This window comes from Hipposideros armiger, unplaced genomic scaffold (genome assembly GCF_001890085.2).
Source record: "Hipposideros armiger isolate ML-2016 unplaced genomic scaffold, ASM189008v1 scaffold_1361, whole genome shotgun sequence".
In the NCBI taxonomy this organism is placed as follows: domain Eukaryota; kingdom Metazoa; phylum Chordata; class Mammalia; order Chiroptera; family Hipposideridae; genus Hipposideros; species Hipposideros armiger.
Genome location: NW_017732711.1, coordinates 180280 through 198527, shown reverse-complemented (window position 1 = coordinate 198527; position 18248 = coordinate 180280). Strand labels below are relative to the sequence as shown.

At 44.4% G+C, this 18248-nt stretch overlaps 1 long non-coding RNA gene across 1 annotated transcript; it reads right to left on the bottom strand.

Annotated features, from left to right (window-relative positions):
- Window positions 1-10047: 10047 nt before the first annotated feature.
- Window positions 10048-16809, bottom strand: LOC109377310 (uncharacterized). Its single transcript, XR_002122852.1, has 3 exons — window positions 16522-16809; window positions 15889-16008; window positions 10048-10280 (listed from the first exon to the last, which is right to left on the bottom strand). It is a non-coding gene; the product is annotated as an uncharacterized LOC109377310 (long non-coding RNA).
- Between the last annotated feature and the right edge of the window lie 1439 nt (window positions 16810-18248).

The following is an 18248-nucleotide window of genomic DNA, read 5'->3' as shown; positions in this document are numbered from 1 at the left end:
GGCTGACCTGGGACCACGGGGCATTCAACAGCGCAGGCCACATGAGCACACTGGGGAGGTCCCGGGGGCTTCTGGATGTCCCCAGTCCCTTAGACGTCAGCTCCTCCCGTCTCATCCCTGGGGTTGCACAGCCTTCCCCAGCACCCTGACAGTCCAGACTGTTCTGGAACACTTCCATATCATCTGGACCTCAGTCAGCCTCGTGTGTCGAGGGACATTTGTAACTATGAAAGAGTCCTTGCTTTATTTGGGCCATGAACTGACTTGTGTAAATCTGGGGTATGGCAGCAAGCGTGGCTGACAGGGGCGCAATTTGTTAGTAGCTCTCAGCATGTGCAAGGGACACAGCTCGTGGCCTGATGTCTCCCTTTAGAAATCTGACCTGCAGAAATGGTGAGACAGATGGTGTAGTGTGAGACAGAGGGAAGTGTGAGGTGCTCACTGCGAATCCCCCCAGAGCTCTACCTGTCCCTGGACCTGTCGCTACAGAGCTGTGGGGTCCCTGGTAGGGTGCATAGCGGTTCCCGCGTGCACTGGGAGACTGGACTTGGTGACTGCTGAGATTCTAAGATAGGCTGTTGAAGACAGGTGACAGCCCTGTTAGTCTCACTAATTGTCTTCTCTACCTCGCTGTGTCCCCTTTGGACAGGCCATGGAGGTCCATGGAAAGGGACAGCAGAACCAGGTGAGCAGAACGAGGAGCCTTCCCATGGACACGGAGGGGTCTGGGGCCACCTCTCCTGCTGACGCCACTGGGGAAGGTCTCCATCCACTTGCATCTGGCACATACTGCATGCTTAGGAAAACAGAGTCTGTCATGAAGTTGGCACCCGTGGGGCCTGAGCAGGGGGCAGAACCAGGGGTGGCAGTGACACCTCTGGGCAGCAGGAGTGTGGAGGCAGGAGGGGACATGAGCAGCACATGTGGTACAGCGACCTCGGAAGGTCCAGGAGCAGGACCCTCTGTCTCAGCCTTGCCCAGACAAGACAACACGGGTGAACAGGGTGGAGGCCGGAGAGCCTCCCAGCCCCAGGATGAAGCCCTGAGGAAGCGGAAGAAAAAGGACACCTTCACTAGGCGGCCTTCCCATTCGGGTCGGAAGCGGGAGGACAAGTCAGTCCTCAGATCTCATGGAACCACTCGGGGACACCAAAGGGAGAAGGGCCTCACCAGCCCCAGCAACTCTCAGATGGGCTCCAGGTGGGTAGAAGCACTCCTACTTCTTCCATTCTGTCGGCTTCACTTTCTTCTTTCTTTTTCCTGTAGCCAGGTGTGTGTGGTGAGCTAGAATAAGTGACACCACCTCCTCAAGGAGCTCACAGTCCCGCAGAAGGGTTGCAAACTCTGCTCCTTTCCTCCACATTTTCACTTGCACCGAGAGTCACAAAGCAGGTCATTGTGAGCACAGGCAGGCGACACCATGACAAGAAAGGAGTGGGAAGTGGATATGGCCTGGCCATAAACTCTGAGAGGACAGGGACAGGCTCGGAAGTCATGCCTCAGGTCCTGTGTGCTGACACTGCACGCACCCTTGGCTGTGACCACCACTGCGGGTCAGTCTCGTTTGTCTCAGTTTTACAGATGAGCGAACTTGGGCTGCGGAGCCCGTGGGCGCTTGTACAGAGACATATACTGACGAGCGGGCAGTCAGGGGCCCATCCTGCATCTTCCTAGTGCTTAACCGGTGCTCTGCCAGACTGGACAGCTAGTTCTCTCAGTGGCTAATGTAAAGGCAAAAGCAGGTAACTCTTAAAACATTACTTCAGACGTATGGAAAAGTTGCACCCCTTCCACCTGAAAACTAGTTTGTCCATGTCCCTGCGCAGCTGGGTCTCAGCCACACTCTATAACTATAGTACAGGGACCAGCACCAGGACAGTAACATCAGTGCACGAATGTCAGGTCAACCAAACGTGATGTCCTTGGTGCTTTGCTTCTAGGATCCCTACTGCATTCAGGGGCATTTCCTTGCAAAGCCCTGTGATCCCCAAGTGTTCACCCCCTCATTCAAGCCGTCATTCATCAGTAGCTTCTGTCTGCAGCACCTGTTTTATGGTGGTAGCCACTGTTAGGGAGAACCACCCGTTCTCCTCAGTGAGGTGTTCATTCAGTCATCATTTACAGCATGGGTGTTTTTTTCTACGGGCTGTGATCCACTCCTGATATATGCTCAAGTTCTTGTAAGGTCGTTGGGAACTCCTTCGGGGATCCCCTGTGTTCCTTCAACAAGCCCCCATCTGTTTATAGCACTTTCTGGCCTTACCAGATACTCCGAATTCCTATCTCCCTGTTTCAACCACTTGTCCCAGGAGTCCTGGACCTGTTCACTAGAAAATGGTGATTATATGTCAAAGACTTGGCACTACATGCTATTTGTTTTGGTCAGACTTGCTGTGTGTTGTGTTTCAGGTTATCTCAGAAACCGAGGAGCCTGTCTAAAACTATACCAGGAGGGGCGCCGTAGTGCACACGTTGGTTTCCTTGTCCTCTCCCTTGTCCTGCAGCCCCTCCTAGTCCAGGAGGGCGCACACTTGGGCCATTCCTGGAACATGTGGACCTGGACTGGATGGATTTGGAATGTTGTCAGTTCAGGATGCGGAAACATAACCCTCCTGAAAGATCGATTGACCCATTTCTTGGAACAAATAAATGCCCCTTATATGCCTCGCTTTGTTTGGGCTGGGACATGTAAAGACAAGACAGGCGGAGTGGGGGGCTGTGCTTAGACGTGGGGTGCAGTCTGCACAGGCTCCGCAGCCTGAGGATCGCTGGGTGTGTTCAGAAGCTCAGGGTGAAGGGCAGACGGAGCAGCTGGAAGATGTGATCTTGTATGTCAGGGGGACCCTCGCAGTGTGAAGGGGGGGGGCACAGGAGTGACTTTTCATAGCTATACTTGCAATCCCGCAGCACAGGTGAGTATGGGAAGATGGAATCCGTAGCCAAAGAGGACCAGCCATGCCGGGACAGGTGATGGACGTCTGAACCATGGGCATGCTGAAATGACGCTGGGTCTGCTGCTCGGTGGTCTGGGTGGGTGGTAGCTCTTCTTCTCTCAGGTGGGAGGTGCAGGGCAGTGGGCCCATAACACAATCGTGAGCCCAGTGTGGCCACAACCGACTTGACCTTGTCATTCAACATGTCCCAGCTTAATAGGACAAGGAAGCTCATTCAGTACCTTTGAGAAGACTTGACTGTGGTCTGACTGTCCCGTGTCAGGGTGCCTGCTCTGCAAAGGCCGAGTGACAGGCAGTGTGGTGAGCCTTTGGGGACCCCACAGTCTCCACTGGGAATAAGATGCATTGAGGATGTAACCCTTCAGCTGGAGGCAGAGTGTGCAGTGTCTTCACAGTCCCATGTGCTGGGGCCGTGAGGGACATTCGGGACAGTCCCTAATGAAGTTTGCTGAAGTGCAGTGTGCCCCTGTGTGCACACTGGAGAGGAGATGGTGAAGTGGGCAGGCCCAGATGACACCGGCCTGGAATGCTGGGGTAGAAAGAAGTTTGCACTTGATTGTGGGGTTTTTTGTTTGTTTTAAGCTGAGGAGGGAGGGTGAGCAGTAGGCCTTTGAATCAGAACCCATGAGTGAATTCAGCGAGGGTCAAAATAAGCATCTTTATTCTTTGTTGTCCCTGCGGTACCTTCATTTTTTATCAACCAGACTCTTTTCCGTGGTCTTCAAATAAGAAAAACTGGCTCTTTCTTCCAACTTCACAGTCCTTTCTCTACTGCACACACAGCACGGTTTTGGAAGTGAAAGATCTAGTGTGACAGGAGGTTTACTAAGGAGGAATGGAGGAGAGCAGCATGGATGTCTGCGTGCGCAAGCAGAGTGTGGTGTCAGCTGCAGGTCACTGGTTCCCTGACAACTGTGACCAAGGACGTTGTGACCTTGCAGGCTGCAGGTCATGGGGAGCAATCTCTTTCCAGATAGCTTCCTTTTTGGGTTGAATAAATAAGACTCCTTATCCCAGCAAAATATTCAGGGTTTTTTATTTCCATATTCTGCAACATCGTCATGACCTCCAGATTCTGTGTCATCGACTAATCTGGAGCCTCATACCTCATCTGCTGCCACAGAGCCCCGCCTCAACAGTCTATACAGCCAGCCAAGTACTGCTGTGTGCTTTAGCCACAGTCTTCCTTGCTTGCCTAGGCCGTGACTGATTGTCCCATATTGTGGGCAGGTAAGCATCTGCAATCCCCCTCTTCCTCTGCCCTCTGAAGGTCCATGAACAACGAGGTCTAATCCAGTCCACAGATTAAGGAAGGACAGGACTCGTGTCCATGCAGGACATTCAGGGGAATGTGTTGCAGCATTTCTCCAAAGTCAGAATAAGAGGTTATCATCTAGATTTATCAATTCCACCTCTAGGTCAATACTCTGAGGAAATCATACATGCATTCTAGGAGGAAATAATGACAAGTTTGCAGCGAAGTTCAGGAAATAGCTCCAGTGCCATCAGCTGGAGAATTGATAAGGCAGTGTCAGTGTTCAGTGGGGCACTATGCAACAGTGGCAGCTCTACACAGGGGTGGGAGTGAATCTCATGCTCTGTCGAAGAAGAGAAATTAAAGGCGACATACAGCTCCATTTTCAGAATAGTTCAAGCATGAGGCCAAACAAGATATGATTACGTATTTGGTAGTTTCTCTTGAGGAAAGTATCTTTAGTGTGGAAAAAGAGAGATGTCATCTAGAAAATGTACAAACGAGATCCAGCAGCATTGGGAAGCGTCCTGTTTCATGCACAAGGGTTTGGGTATACAGGCATTTTAAATTAGGTCTTTCTTTTTAATATTTCTGGAAGCAGGGTGGTGCCTAAGTGATGTGTTATCATTGTCATAGCAATAACCAATTCATCTTAGTAAATTTTCATATATTCACCAGGCATGTATCAAGAACCCAAGTGTAAAGTATATTTTTAAATAAGCTCTCATGAAATACAAATTTGTAGTGACAAGAAATCGTGTCAGTTTAGTTGGAAGCAATTTTTATGGCATGTAAAATGACATATGTTGAATTGATGGCATCTTAGTTCAAATGAAATACTGACTTGTTTTTCTTTAACCTATACATATATGTGATATATGCTGTTTTCCAGGAATGGTATATTGTAAAGAACCAACTGTCTGCCTTCATACCTCTGTCTTGTACAGGGGACAGAAAAGCCCCATATACATCTAATTTAGGAATATGAGGGTTTGTGGCAGAAATTGCTACTTGACTGCCGAATGTCCATTCTTGCTTTCCATGCCAGCAGCTTGAATGTTTCTGGGAATAAGCCCCCACAGCATTGACTTCTTTCAGCCTGGGGACAATAGGAGAAGGAAGTGTGGTTTATAGACATTATGGACAAGTTTGTTTAGACTGACACTCTATTTCTCATCACATTTTACAAATATTTTTATTGAAGTATAATTGGTATACACTCATATGTTGGTTAATAGTTTCAAATCTATTATAATGAAGTCTGTTAACTTTTGTGAGATATTAAGATTATCCTCTTTTATTGTCAGAGAATTTAGAATGAATTCTGATAACTGAATGATGTGGGACTCTAGCTGTTCAATATATGGTAAATGATCATTTCTTGAGTGTGTGTCTGACCTGTGAGGCTCCTACCTGCCATTTATGGGCTTCGCTTCCAGTCAGTTCGGTTTTAATGTCTTCCCAGTACTCTGGGTATCCATCCCTCAGTGAACCAGTGGTGGGTAGTTTGGAGTCTGTGTGCTGGTTGGTCTATGGCACACTTTTGTCACAAAGATTTGGACATGCTCTTTCCATTCAGATCCAAGCATCTGTAGCCTGGCGATGAGCCTGGGAGTTGTACACAAAATCATGGGATTGCTTCCTGAGCTCCCTTACCTCAGCTACACCCCAATATTTTCCTGTTCCTACAGGTCTTTCCCTGGTGTTCTTACAAGGAACTGAGACTGCAGTTACCTTGCTCCAATGTGCCATCCCATGACTGTGTCTGTATCCCTTCTAAGAAGTGAGGAGATATAGACAGACCCAAGACCAACAGGAACACCTGCTCCCCACATTCCTGGGGTCATGGGTCCTGTAGTCAGGGAGCGTGTTCTCCTTCCACCACATTTCAGGTGTCTGCCTGGCCACTGCTGTCACTGTGGGGCTGCAGGGTTGCCTGGGGTTGGGGCAGAGAAGAAGAGAAATCCCCACCAACTCTGACCTACAGGGGCCCTATTCCCCAGTAAGTGCAGAAACCCATAGCTTCTCTTGGAGCTCTCCTGTCGGCTGTTAACGGCAGTGCTCGGTTTCAGGCTTTTTTGAGTCCAGGCTGACAGCAAAAAGAAACAACAAAGAAGGGCAGATATGCTTGACAGGTAGTACTTCAATATATATTTTCCTTCCCCAATCTACCTGGTACCATTTACTTTTTAGAGTCCTCAAAGCCGTCGATTTTCCCCATGGTTGTATTTGCATTCACTGGGAGAGACAGGGTACGGTCATTCTTACCATATCCTCACTGAACTAACTTTAAAACATTTTATTTTGAAAAATGCAAAACATATGAAAGTAGGCAAGTATAGTGAACTCCCACGTACTTATTGGCCAGCTTCAAGCTCTGAAAACATTTCATCTACACACTCACCTAGCCACAAACTAAACTAATTTCAAGAAAATCTGAGACCTGGTGCCATTTCACACTTGGGATTTATAAAACTACAGCCATATACTATTGTATTAGCAAGAAATCAACAGTTATTTCTTAATATTTCAGTAACTATTTCAATTCCCTCAATCATCCCATGATGTTTTCAGTTGGTTCATGCCTTGCATTTGGCTCATATATCACTTAATTTTATGGCATAAAATGTGGTCTATCTTTGTAAATAATCCAAGAAAAGTTGAGAAAAATGTGTATTCTGCTGTTGTTTTTTGGAGTGTCCTCTGGGTGTCATTCATGTCAGGCTGGTTGAGAGTTTTCTTTAAATCTATTACATCCTCACTGATGCTTTTCCAGGTCTATCCATTTCTCTCTCTGTCTCTCTCTCTGTCTCTCTCTGTCTCTCTCTGTCTGTCTGTCTCTCTCTCTCTCTCTCTCTCTCTCTCTCTCTCATAACTTGTTTACTCTGAAGTACAATATATTTAATATAGTTTTCACATTCTTCATGTCAATGTGAAATACCTCTTGTTATTACCTAATGATTATAAAAATACTAGTAATTTCAAAAAGAAAAATGATAGGACTAAAAGTCTGGAAAAAACTAGAAGAAAGATGGAAAATAGCATACATATTAGTTAGAACACCCATCATATTTGGGAAGATAAGTATACTAAATAAACTTATAGCATGTTGGGCTGGCCAAGTGGCACAGTTGGTTAAGAGCTCGCTCAAGAGTTTGAGCTCTGAGCAACAGCGGTTCAATGCCCGGCCCAAGCTGAGCTGCTGCTGAGCTGCCAACAGGCGGCAGGATGGCTTAGCTAAAAAAAAAATATATATATATATATATATATATATATATATATATATAATGTTATAAAATAATACAAAGTAATATATGTTAACATATAAGATCCAACACATTAATAAAAACATTATAGTTTCCAAAATGTATTGGAGGAGTCAGGGAGAGACTATTGAACAATTTGTCAAGACAGTATAAAACCAGAAAGAAAATAGATTATAAATGTAAAATAAATGAAATTATCTAACTATAAAGCAGAGAATATAAGAATAAACAAAAATTACAAAACTTGGGACCAGCCGAGTGGCGCGTTGGTTAAGAGCTGGCTTGGGATGCCAGAGGGCCCCGGTTCGGATCCCACATATGAGGGCCACTGCCCTCTACAGCTAAGAAGCTGGACAACAGCTTAACCTAGAGATGGGCTGCCATGAGTCGCCGGCAACGGCATAGGCTGCAGCCCCTGCTGCAGTGGGCTGCCATGGGTTACCGTGTGTAGCCAGCAGCCAGCATGAGTGGACAGCAGCCACGGTGAGCAGCCATCCAGAAGTCGGCGACTGATCTGCCTCACCCAGGAAGAGTGCAATGATGGTGCCAACTTGGGCCAGTGAAGCAACGTCCTCCACAACTAGACTGAAGAACAAAAGGACATCAACTTGTCTGTTCTCCTTCCCCCAATTCTCCAATAAAAATCTTTTTAAAAATTACAAAAATTGTATGCATTTATACAATGGAGTATTACTCCACCATAAAGAAGAATGAAATTGTAACATTTGGGATGATATGGATGGACTTAGAGACTATTACATTAAGTGAAATAAGTCAGTCGGAGAAAGACAAATACCATATGATTTCACTTATATGTGGACTCTAAAAAACTGAATGGGCAAGGAAAGTGAACAGAGGTGGTCTCAGAGATGTGGGGGTGCAGTTGATGGCTGTTGATTGGGGGGGTGGGAATGAGGGAGAGAGGGAGGAGGCTGGACAGCATAAATACACAGCTGCAGTGTTGCCATGGGGACATGGGGGACAGTTCGAGGAATGTAATTGATAATGTTGTGAATATTTTGTAGGGTGTCAGGTGGTCACATGTCTTGCATCATGGATGGGGAAGAGGCTTGATCACTGCACTGTACACCTGAAGCTGATGTTGTATAATATTGTATGTCAACTATAATTGAATATATATATGTATGTGTGTGTATATATATATATATATATATATATATATATATATATATAGGCATGGGACGTGGAGTATAGTGTGGGAGTGGAGTCAAGGGATTTGTAATAGATATGTATGATATTGGGGGGAAATGGGGCGGCGGATTGGGGGAGGGGGTTGTCACTTCGAGGGGTAAAAAGTATATTGCACTGTGTTGTACAGCTGAAACTAATTCTAAAAAATGTGTATTTCATAATAAAAAATAATTTAATAAAAAAAAGTATGCATCATGGTTCCAATAGTATAATTCATGCATATGCAACATACATACACCAGATAAAAATATATCAAAATATTAACATTTTTTATCATTGGACTATAGCATTACAGATAATATATATTCTATTCTATATTTTTCAATGTTGTCTGATGTTCCTGTGCTGAAATGATATTTATTTTTAAATCATAATAAAAAGTTATTTTAAAAGAAATAAAAGTAAAATAACTTTTACCCACTCAAAGAATTTTAAAATCATTTGCATCAAGGAAACAAGATTATAAATGGATGTTAATGAACCTGACTCAGCAGCAGGAAGTGGTTTTGTATAAATTGTTACAAAAATGTTTACAAGATAGAAGTAGATTCTAATCATGTTATGTATAGCACATTAAAGCTAATTTTTTTCCAGGTTGTTATTATGTCCTTTTCACAGATGGGTAAATTTAGATATAAACCCCATCTTAGACTGAGGAGCAAAATCCCTGACACAGCTGGGATCACCTACACCCCGTCTGTCAAACACTCTTCTTCATCATAAAAATTCACCCATAAGTAAAAAAGTGTAAGCAGCATAATCTAAAGATTTACCACTACATGATTGTGTGTGACAGGGATGACACAAATTCAAATGTGTGTAAATGAGATGCTATTATGAGTTGTTTGATCTGTGCCTACCAAGGCTTCTTCATTCTGAAGCTAGTCACAGGGCCAGGATGCAGATGAATTTTAAACAACCACTACTTCTTATTTCATTTTTATGCTTTTTTATTTTAATTTTGGTAACTGATAGGTCGGCCAGTAAAGGAACGCACACAGTCAGGCAAGTTAGGAAACTTTAAGAAAGTCTATTTTATTAAGAGAGTCAGTCTACTAGGCTGAGCAAAGATGGCTACAGCCCGGGCTGCACGTCTAAAGGAGACTCGCAGCCCCAAGGGAGGAGGTGAAGAGGGTTATATAGGGGCGGTGATGACAGGATAGCATTGTTTGAACAGAAAATGTTGACTGCCTGTATGCCAGTAGCTGTTTGGGGGAATTTTTTGTTATCGCAAGCTGGGTTCTGCCTGCAGGTGCAGGCCAACAGACATTTTGTTGTTTTCTTGCAGACATGGCTCTGTCTGTAAGTCAAGGTCCCTGAGACCTAACATTCAGAGACCTTACATAGAGTCAATGTCTCTAACATTCAGAGACCTAACATCCAGCCTTGTTGGTTATTAAAAAGGAGAGGGGCCCTTACCTCTCTCTTCTGTAGCTGCTTCAGGCTGAACAGAGACAGTAAGAGGAGGGGGACATTGTGGAAAGGGCTGGTAATGTTGTAGGAGAAGCATTATATGGACAGCTCCATTTGTGAAGGTCTGGAGTCGGCTCTGCTGGAATTGGATGAAAAGGCAGAGGAGGCAGGGACCAAAGGCTAGGACAAAAAAGATAATGATTAGAGGCCTTACAAGAGAAAGAAGTCAAGGGCCCCAGCTAGCCATAAACCCGAAGCTCCACTGGTTCTTGTGGCAGTCTCTGTTTTGTTTGTTTGTTTTTCTTAGGGGGGGCTGAGAGAGGTCCTGTGATAAGGCCTGAAAGTGGTGTAAGGAGACTCCTAGTCCTGCTGTCCCTGTCGCTACCCCCACAGAGATGTCCAGTGACACTAGGAGTGGAATAAGGGAGATGGCCTTTTTTCCGCACATGAGGGTGTATTTGGGGACAGGTAGAGATGGATTATTGGGAATGGTCTAAATATCTAGAGGAAGTAAAACTAGGGTGCAGGTGCATGTCCAGTTGGTGGAGAGGTAGGCATATGTGGAGGTTCCACAGAGGAAGAAGAGGCCAGAAGGATCAAGGCAGGTGAAGAGGAGGTCAAGAGAGAAGAAAGGAGCTAGGGTTCCCACATATTTTTTGGGGGGGAACTTTTTTGTCCCAAATAACAAACGTTCCCAACACTGTGGCTCCTGTGAGGTGCTGTATGGGAATGTCGGGTGTAAGGTTTTGATGTCTAAAGAGATGGAGTTTGAGTGTATCGAGGTAAAAGTTGGATCAGATGGAATAGGTAGCTTAAGACAGTTGGACCCCTTTTTGCCGGTATGGGGGAACAAAGAGGAGTCTTATTGGGGTCTGAGGCCTCCCCTGACAGTATAGGATGTTGATGTTAGTTGTTCTAGTGGTGCTGAGGCTAGGACAGGAGGAGAAGCAGAGGGCTTGTTGGAAGAAGGAACATGCAGAGGAGGTGGAATGAGGAAGAGAGGGTGAGATAGTGATGGTGGTATTATAGAGATTGGAGTCTAAGGTGCCCATGGGGTTCCGGTGGCCTGTGAGTGGAAGATGTAGAGGGGAATTGGGGTGTGGATGTGAGTAGAGGTACTTAAGGGGCTTACAATGGACCTGAATTTGTCATGGGCCTTATCTAAAGTATCAGTGAAAGTTTTCAGGTACTGTGTTGTTTTGAGCTGGTATTGGCTCAGGAAGGAGTTGTAGTGAGTGGTGGATTTAGAGTGGAAGGCAGGTCCGCATTGGACTTTGTAGAAGAGGGAGGCAGAGGTATTAGTCCATATTTGAGCCATTACGGGGACAGCAGTGAAGAGCTGAGTAGAGGTGGATAGGCAGAACCAGCAGTCTTGAGCAAGTAAGGGGGATGACTGAGTTAAAAGATGATGAGTTAGGTTGAGAGTCAGGAGGAGATAAGGGTCTGGAGAAGATAAGGGGGTAATGGTAGAGAAAGTGTTATGAGAGGGAAGAGTAATAGTATGAAGATGACTGGAGAGGGGTGGGGGAAGGACTTATGTCTCCTCTGGGGTTGAGAAGACAGGTGATGGAATCATTGAAAAGGAACTCTAAAATGGACCTGTGGAGATTAAGGGGAAAGGTGGAGATAACAGGATTTGGAGGGAGAGCAAATGAACCGGGAGTGAGGCTGGGGTTGTTTGGTTGGTCCAGCAAGAAAAGGGGCAGGGGCAGGAGTCACCATTCATGAATCTCCCGGGTTTTTACTAGGGATCTTGTGAAGTCAAAGCCGGTGGGGCTCAGGACTGAGCAGTGATATGGTGGAGCCTTGAGCGGTCCTGTGAAGTGACTGGACGGGCAGTCCAGCTGTCTTTTTTAGCCTAGAAAACTGAAACCAGGAGGGGTGACCCAGCAGCTTGGCTGCAGTGGGGGTGGTGAGAAGGACCTGGAAGGGCCCTTTTCACTGTGCTTATAAGTTTGAGGGGTTGAGGTCTTTGAGAGGTCTCCTAGAGCTATGAAAAGAGAGAGAGCAGAAGTGTCCTGGGATCTGGGAATAATGTGATCTGTATGTTTCCTAAGGATCTGCCAAGTGAGGCTAAGGGCTGGGAAGTAGTCTCCCATTGGTGAGCTATTAGGAGACAGGTTGTCTAGTAGGAAAGGTCTGCCATACATGAACTGAAAAGGACTGAGGAAGGTGGGGGCCCGAGGGGTGGTATGGATTTAATAAGGGAGATACGGTTGGCCGTGATGGCCCTGCGGGTGGGAGTGAGTTGGACTCCCAAGTAGAAAACCAAGGAGGTAGAGAGTTGTTTCTTGTGTGGGGATTCCTGGTAGCCCTTGTTACTAAGGAAGTTAAGAAGGATAGTGGTACGGCAGAGAGAGTGAATGAGATAGACTGTAAAAAAAAAGAGATCATCCACGTGCTGTAGGGGTGTGTTGGGAGCGAGGTTGAGAGAGGCTAGGTCAGCCACTAGGGCCTGGCCGAAGAAATGGGGGCTGTCCCTCTCTGGAATGTAGAGTGTTAGGGTCAGTCTAGATAAAGGAGAAGAGGTCCTGAGAATGAGGATGTAAGGGAATGGTAAAGAAGGCATCTTTGAGGTCCAGAACGGTGAAGGGAGTGGTATGAGTGGGGATCTGAGAAAGGAGGGTATAAGGGTTGGGGACGATGGGATGTGTTGGGGAACAGCTTGATTGATTATTTTAAGATCTTGAACAAGTCTATAGAACTCGTTGGGTTTTTTGACGGGCAAAATATGCATGTTATATGGGGAGTGGGTATCCCTGAGAAGACCCCTAGGTGGCAGCTGGTCGATGATGGGCTGTAGGCCCTTTTGATGGGTGAGACAGATGGGGTATTGGGGTTGGTTCAGAAACAAGGATAGATGGCATTGCTTGATCTTGACAGGACTGGTGTGTAGTGATAGAAGGGGTGGAGCTGTCTCAAACAACAGGATCGACGAGGGATGGAGGTAAGGGGATCTGTATTGGGGTGTCAGAAGGAAAGAGTGCGAGGAGGAGGATGGGTTTAGGGTCGGGTGGATGAAATTGAAAGGAGAGTCTAAATTTGGAGAGAATGTCTCGCCCTAATATAGGAGTGGGACACTTGGGGAGTACTAGACATGAACACGGAGTTATGGAGTGAGCAAGTTAGGGCAGGGGTAGTTACAGGACGTGAGATAAGGCTGTCAACCCCAACAATGGAGATATAGGAGGGATAAGTAGGCCCCAAAAATTTGGGGAGGGCAGAGTAGGTGGGTGGCTCCCGTGTCTATTGAGGAGATCACCTTACTTGCCATGTGAAGAGTTACTCTGGGCTCCACTGTTGTGACGCGGGAGGTAGCTGGGTCCCCTGGGCTCTGGGGTTAGTTTTTAGTACTTATCAGTCCTGAAAAGTGACTTGTTTGTCTGTTCAAAGAGGAGCTTAAGGTCTTCAGTTGGCTCACAGGAACAGAAGCAGTAGGTTTTTTTGGGGGGGAGGGGAGACCTGTGGAAACTGAAATAAAACAGGTTTGTTCGAAAGGAAGGGAACCCAGCTGCTGACTCTCTGTAGCCAGAAAGTAGTTGGGGTGTATGGGAGAACAGTAAAGAGTCCCTTCTGTTTAGGAGTTAACTGGGCTGTTAGAGACCCCCTCTCCCTCTAGGCTTTTAACAGCACTTGGTCCCAACTTTACAACTTTATGACTTTAAGAGGCTGTAATGTATAAGAGGAGTCAGCCTGGGGGAGGTGCCAGTCCTTATATTTTGAAGCCTGCTGGGCTTTTTCTCAAGTTAATAACACAGAAAATAACAGAATTGAGGGCAGAATCCAAAACAATGGTAGCAATTAGAGCTAGGGCTTAGAAATCTCCTGACAAAACATTTTAGAGTCCTTTTTAAGTCTGATTTGTGTATTTTATACTTTTCCTAAGACATAGACCAATGGTAAGGAAGAGGCTGAGTAAAATGAGCCCAAATCTAGGGGCTCTTTATCTTTACAACCAAATATGTTCTAGAGAAAATAAACAGGTCCAGAGTGAGCGGTCAAGAAAGAATAAATGGCTTTTATATTAATCAGGAAATTAACAGGCTTACTTGCCACATCAAGTGTCACCCACAGTTCCACCCTGTGTTGAGAACAGCTTGGGAGCCACTGGAAGCTTCAGGCCCAATAGAGATCAGAGCCATTTGTGGCGAGGAAGTTGGTCCCTGGTCCCTTCAGAACAGGGGGCAATCCCTCCTCCAGTGCCTTTTAGTTTGCACTGGGGGCACGGCTGCTTTGGAGGATTAGGACATTCCTTACTCCAGTGGTCTGGCGTTTCCTCTTCTGGGGTTTCTGGGGTGCCCTGAGGTGGCTTCAGCCCTGGGTTGCCTATAACTTTGGCCAAAAGTCTGGCCTGTCTCTGGCCTTGTCTCTAGTCTTACTGTTTCTTTGTTTGTTTTTTGTCTCGGTTGTTAAAGATATTTAAACAAATTTGTTGGCCTTCTCTAGGTTTAGTGGCTTTTTATTAAGATGTAACAATGGGTCAGAATTACTATAATTTCCTGTCGGGTGAGGGAGAATATTAGGCCAAGCTTAATGAATTTACCCTAACTTATGTAGGTTTTTGGTATAAAAAACAGTTTTTATTGCTTATACTGGCTTATATCTGACATGAGAAGGGCACATGAATGCCAGTAGTCCTAGAATACAGAAGTTTACAGAACTATTAGCAAAACGTAGTTATTAGATTTAGTTTTTTTCAGAAACCAAGGACCTGATTAAGATAACAAAACATAGAAATTATTGTGATGACATATATAATCTTTGTTTCTTAGACCGAAAACTTTTTTATAATATTACTAGTAGACCAATAGTCTGACAAACTTTGTCTTACTTAGTAGAGAGAGAAAGCTCAACTCAAGTTTTGTATGAGCTTCACAACCTTAATTTTTATTGATAACCAAAAGCAAATAATTAGCACTTTCCCTGGTAAATCGAGGAATATGTTTTATAACCTTCAAAAGCATAGGCTTTTGTAATATAATATATTATATATTCATTAACAGATCTTAATTTATGTTTTAGCGTTCCTGTGACAAGAAGCCAGAAATAGATAAGCTCAGACCTATCTAATAATTAGTATTTCAGTATTTTGTTATTTTGAAATACCTGGTTAATAACTTTTATCATTTAATACAACTTAATAAAACCAAGAAACCAGCCTTAGTATAAAATATTTTCTTAGATCACATGATCCTGAGACGTACTTGAGTTAGTTTTTATTATCTTAATTAACATAAGCACTTAATCTCTTAATTTTAGCCAATCAAATATTATAAACTGGTAATATCATCCGGAGGCAAAAACATTATAATACGTATAAAACATAGACAAGTATAGACCTTAGAGACTATATATATAAACAGAATCACCAACAATTGTAGAGAGGACCTAAGATCTTATAGTTGGCCTTATAACTTTAGGAGGCTGTAATAAGGAGTGGAGGCTTGCCGCCTGGGTTTAAAAGTGCCTCTTTTGTTCTCTTCAGTTACCTCAGCCTCAAGCGGAGGCTGCAGCAGCCCTTTGTTTAAATTTGAGGTTATTTATAAGACCTTGAAAGTCACTGAGAGTTAGGAAAACCTTTTAAGACTTAATTTTGTTAAGTTCCTGAATATAGAGTTGGTATACTAAACAATTTTAAATATATGACTTAGGGGGCTCACAGAAGGTATAGATATAGAGCTCCCAAGCCGCTTGGTGTCTAAGACACAAATAGAAAAGGAAAAGAGAAAGAGAAAAGACAGACTAGAGGCAAATAAAACAAATAAGTTATATAAACCAGAATACTTACAGAACCAAATCTTCCTGAAATGAGGAGCAGAGGCTCGGTGGAGAAGGTTTAGGCTGAAGGGATAGTAGGGCAGAGGAAGAGGGGCCCAAACATCATCTGGGTCAAAGGAGGGAGTTTAATCTGGAGAATCAGAAGGCTTAGAGTGAGCTAGGAGAATGTGAAAATGTAGGTTTGGCAGAGGGAGGGTCAAGCCCAAAAAGTGAAGAAGGCCTGGACATAGGGAGTTTCTGACCACTTTCCGCTGTGGTGACAGAAGTTATATTGGGGTCAGTCAGTGTTATAGTAAGAGATAAGTTGTGTGGGTCGGATCTCCTGTAAGTTGAGCCTGAAGGCATGTAAGTTGTGGAGGAGATAATTGGCAGGGACTGAATGTGAGGTCCCCATGGTTCAAATAGATGGAGTGAGAAGGGTGAGGAGAGAGCCTCCTATTAAGAGGAGGACAGGGCATGAGGCGTCCCCCAATCCTGGTGTCTGTCCTCCACGGATACAAAGATCACTCCTCAGAATGAGTGTCTTCAAACTGAGAGGATCTGGGCCCCCGGGACCCAGAAGAACCTTCTGGCCTAGTGCTAGGGCTTTTGGAAAACTGGAGAGTCAGAAGGTCCAGCAGAGAGAATAAGAGGTCTCACTTACCCGGTGTGAGAGTCTGGCCTGATGTTGTCTGGGATGTCAGCAACCGAAGGGAGAAAGTCCCAAAGCGCGTCCTTATGGCAGGTCCAGCAGGTCCGGCAGGTCCAGGAGGGTAGCCAGAGAGCGGATCAAGCCCGGGGACAGAGAGAAGCGAGAGAGAAGGGCGATCCTGCTTTCCCTGGCCTAAACCCTCCCGAGTTTCGGGACCAAATGATAGGTCAGCCAGTAAAGGAATGAGCACAGTCAGACAAGTTAAGAAAGTTTAAGAAAGTCTATTTTATTTAGAGAGAGAGTCTATTGGGCTGAGCAAAGATGGCTACAGCCCAGGCTGCACGTCTAAAGGAGACTTGCAGCCCTGAGGGAGGGGGTGAGGAGGGTTATATGGGGCGGTGATGACAGGCTAGCATTGTTTGAACAGAAAATGTTGACTGCCTGTATGCCAGTAGCTGTTTGGGGGAATTTTCTGTTATCACAAGCTGGGTTCTGTGTGCTGGTGCAGACCAACAGACATTTTGTTGTTTTCTTGCAGACATGGCTCTGTCTGTAAGTCAAGGTCCCTGAGACCTAACATTCAGAGACCTAACAGTAACATCTACTTTTAGTCATAAGTCTGTGAAGCGATCTCATTTTAATGCATTTAGAAATGCAAGGGATGGGAATATTTCTTACAATGGAGATAGCAAACTATGAATTCTTACTTATAATGACACTTTTTAAAAAATCAAGAAATTAATATTTCTTTCAGAACCCATAAATAAGAAGTATAAAATGCTTTTTACATCATCAACACATGTCACTATCAGAGCTACAGGGGGATCCTCAATTTGAAAAACCCACTTGTATTGTGGAACAAGTCAGGTCTTGAATGCCAAGGAGAAGGACTTAATTTTGTATGTATCTCTCTGTAAAATGTGAAAATTGTGTATTCTCACTGAAAGTCCAGATCATCTTGTTCTTACATGAATATTTTGGCTTCTGGGCATTATTCCTGACACCATCTTGTCAAGGAATCTTCAAAATGATATCATTTGGCAAGATCTTTTTGAAGTCTTTAAGCCATAATATTTATAAAATACTTTTATTTTAAATGAATACAAATGTATGCCCTTTGTACCAAAACATGAGCTACACCCAGGAACAGTGCCAGCCTTGCCATCTGGGGAGTGAATGACAGCAGGGTCCTCCTTCCAGATCCACTGAACTCACCCAAGATTTTCTCACCACTTATAGATTTATTCAACAGTCTCATGCATTTCTAGGTGGATATTTTGGCCTATTTTTAAAATGTCACTTATTTTGTTTCCTTATTTAAAGTGTTTCTACATATGTATTTCAAGTATATGGACAATATAGAAGAAATAAATAAGGAAATAAACATAACTAGTAATAAGCATTATTAACATTTTGATATAATGTTTCTGCCACTGTCAAAATCTATTTCTGAGTTCCAATACAAACTTTTTTTCTTTACCCCAGTGCACAAATGTAAAATAAAATCAAATGACACTTGATCTATTTGGGTCCTGAATTTGGAAAATAAGAGTTTGGATAAAGGGCCTTCTATATAGCTACAAGTATATTCAAGTTAAAGGGCTATGCATCAAAATGGTATTCTTGAAGAAATAATTCATTTTTTTCTTCAAATAACAAAACTTGCCTCATATTTTTAAGTAGGTAAGGCCACATAGGTTAGACAAAAGACAGTTTCAGCTTCTCTTGCTAATATCTCC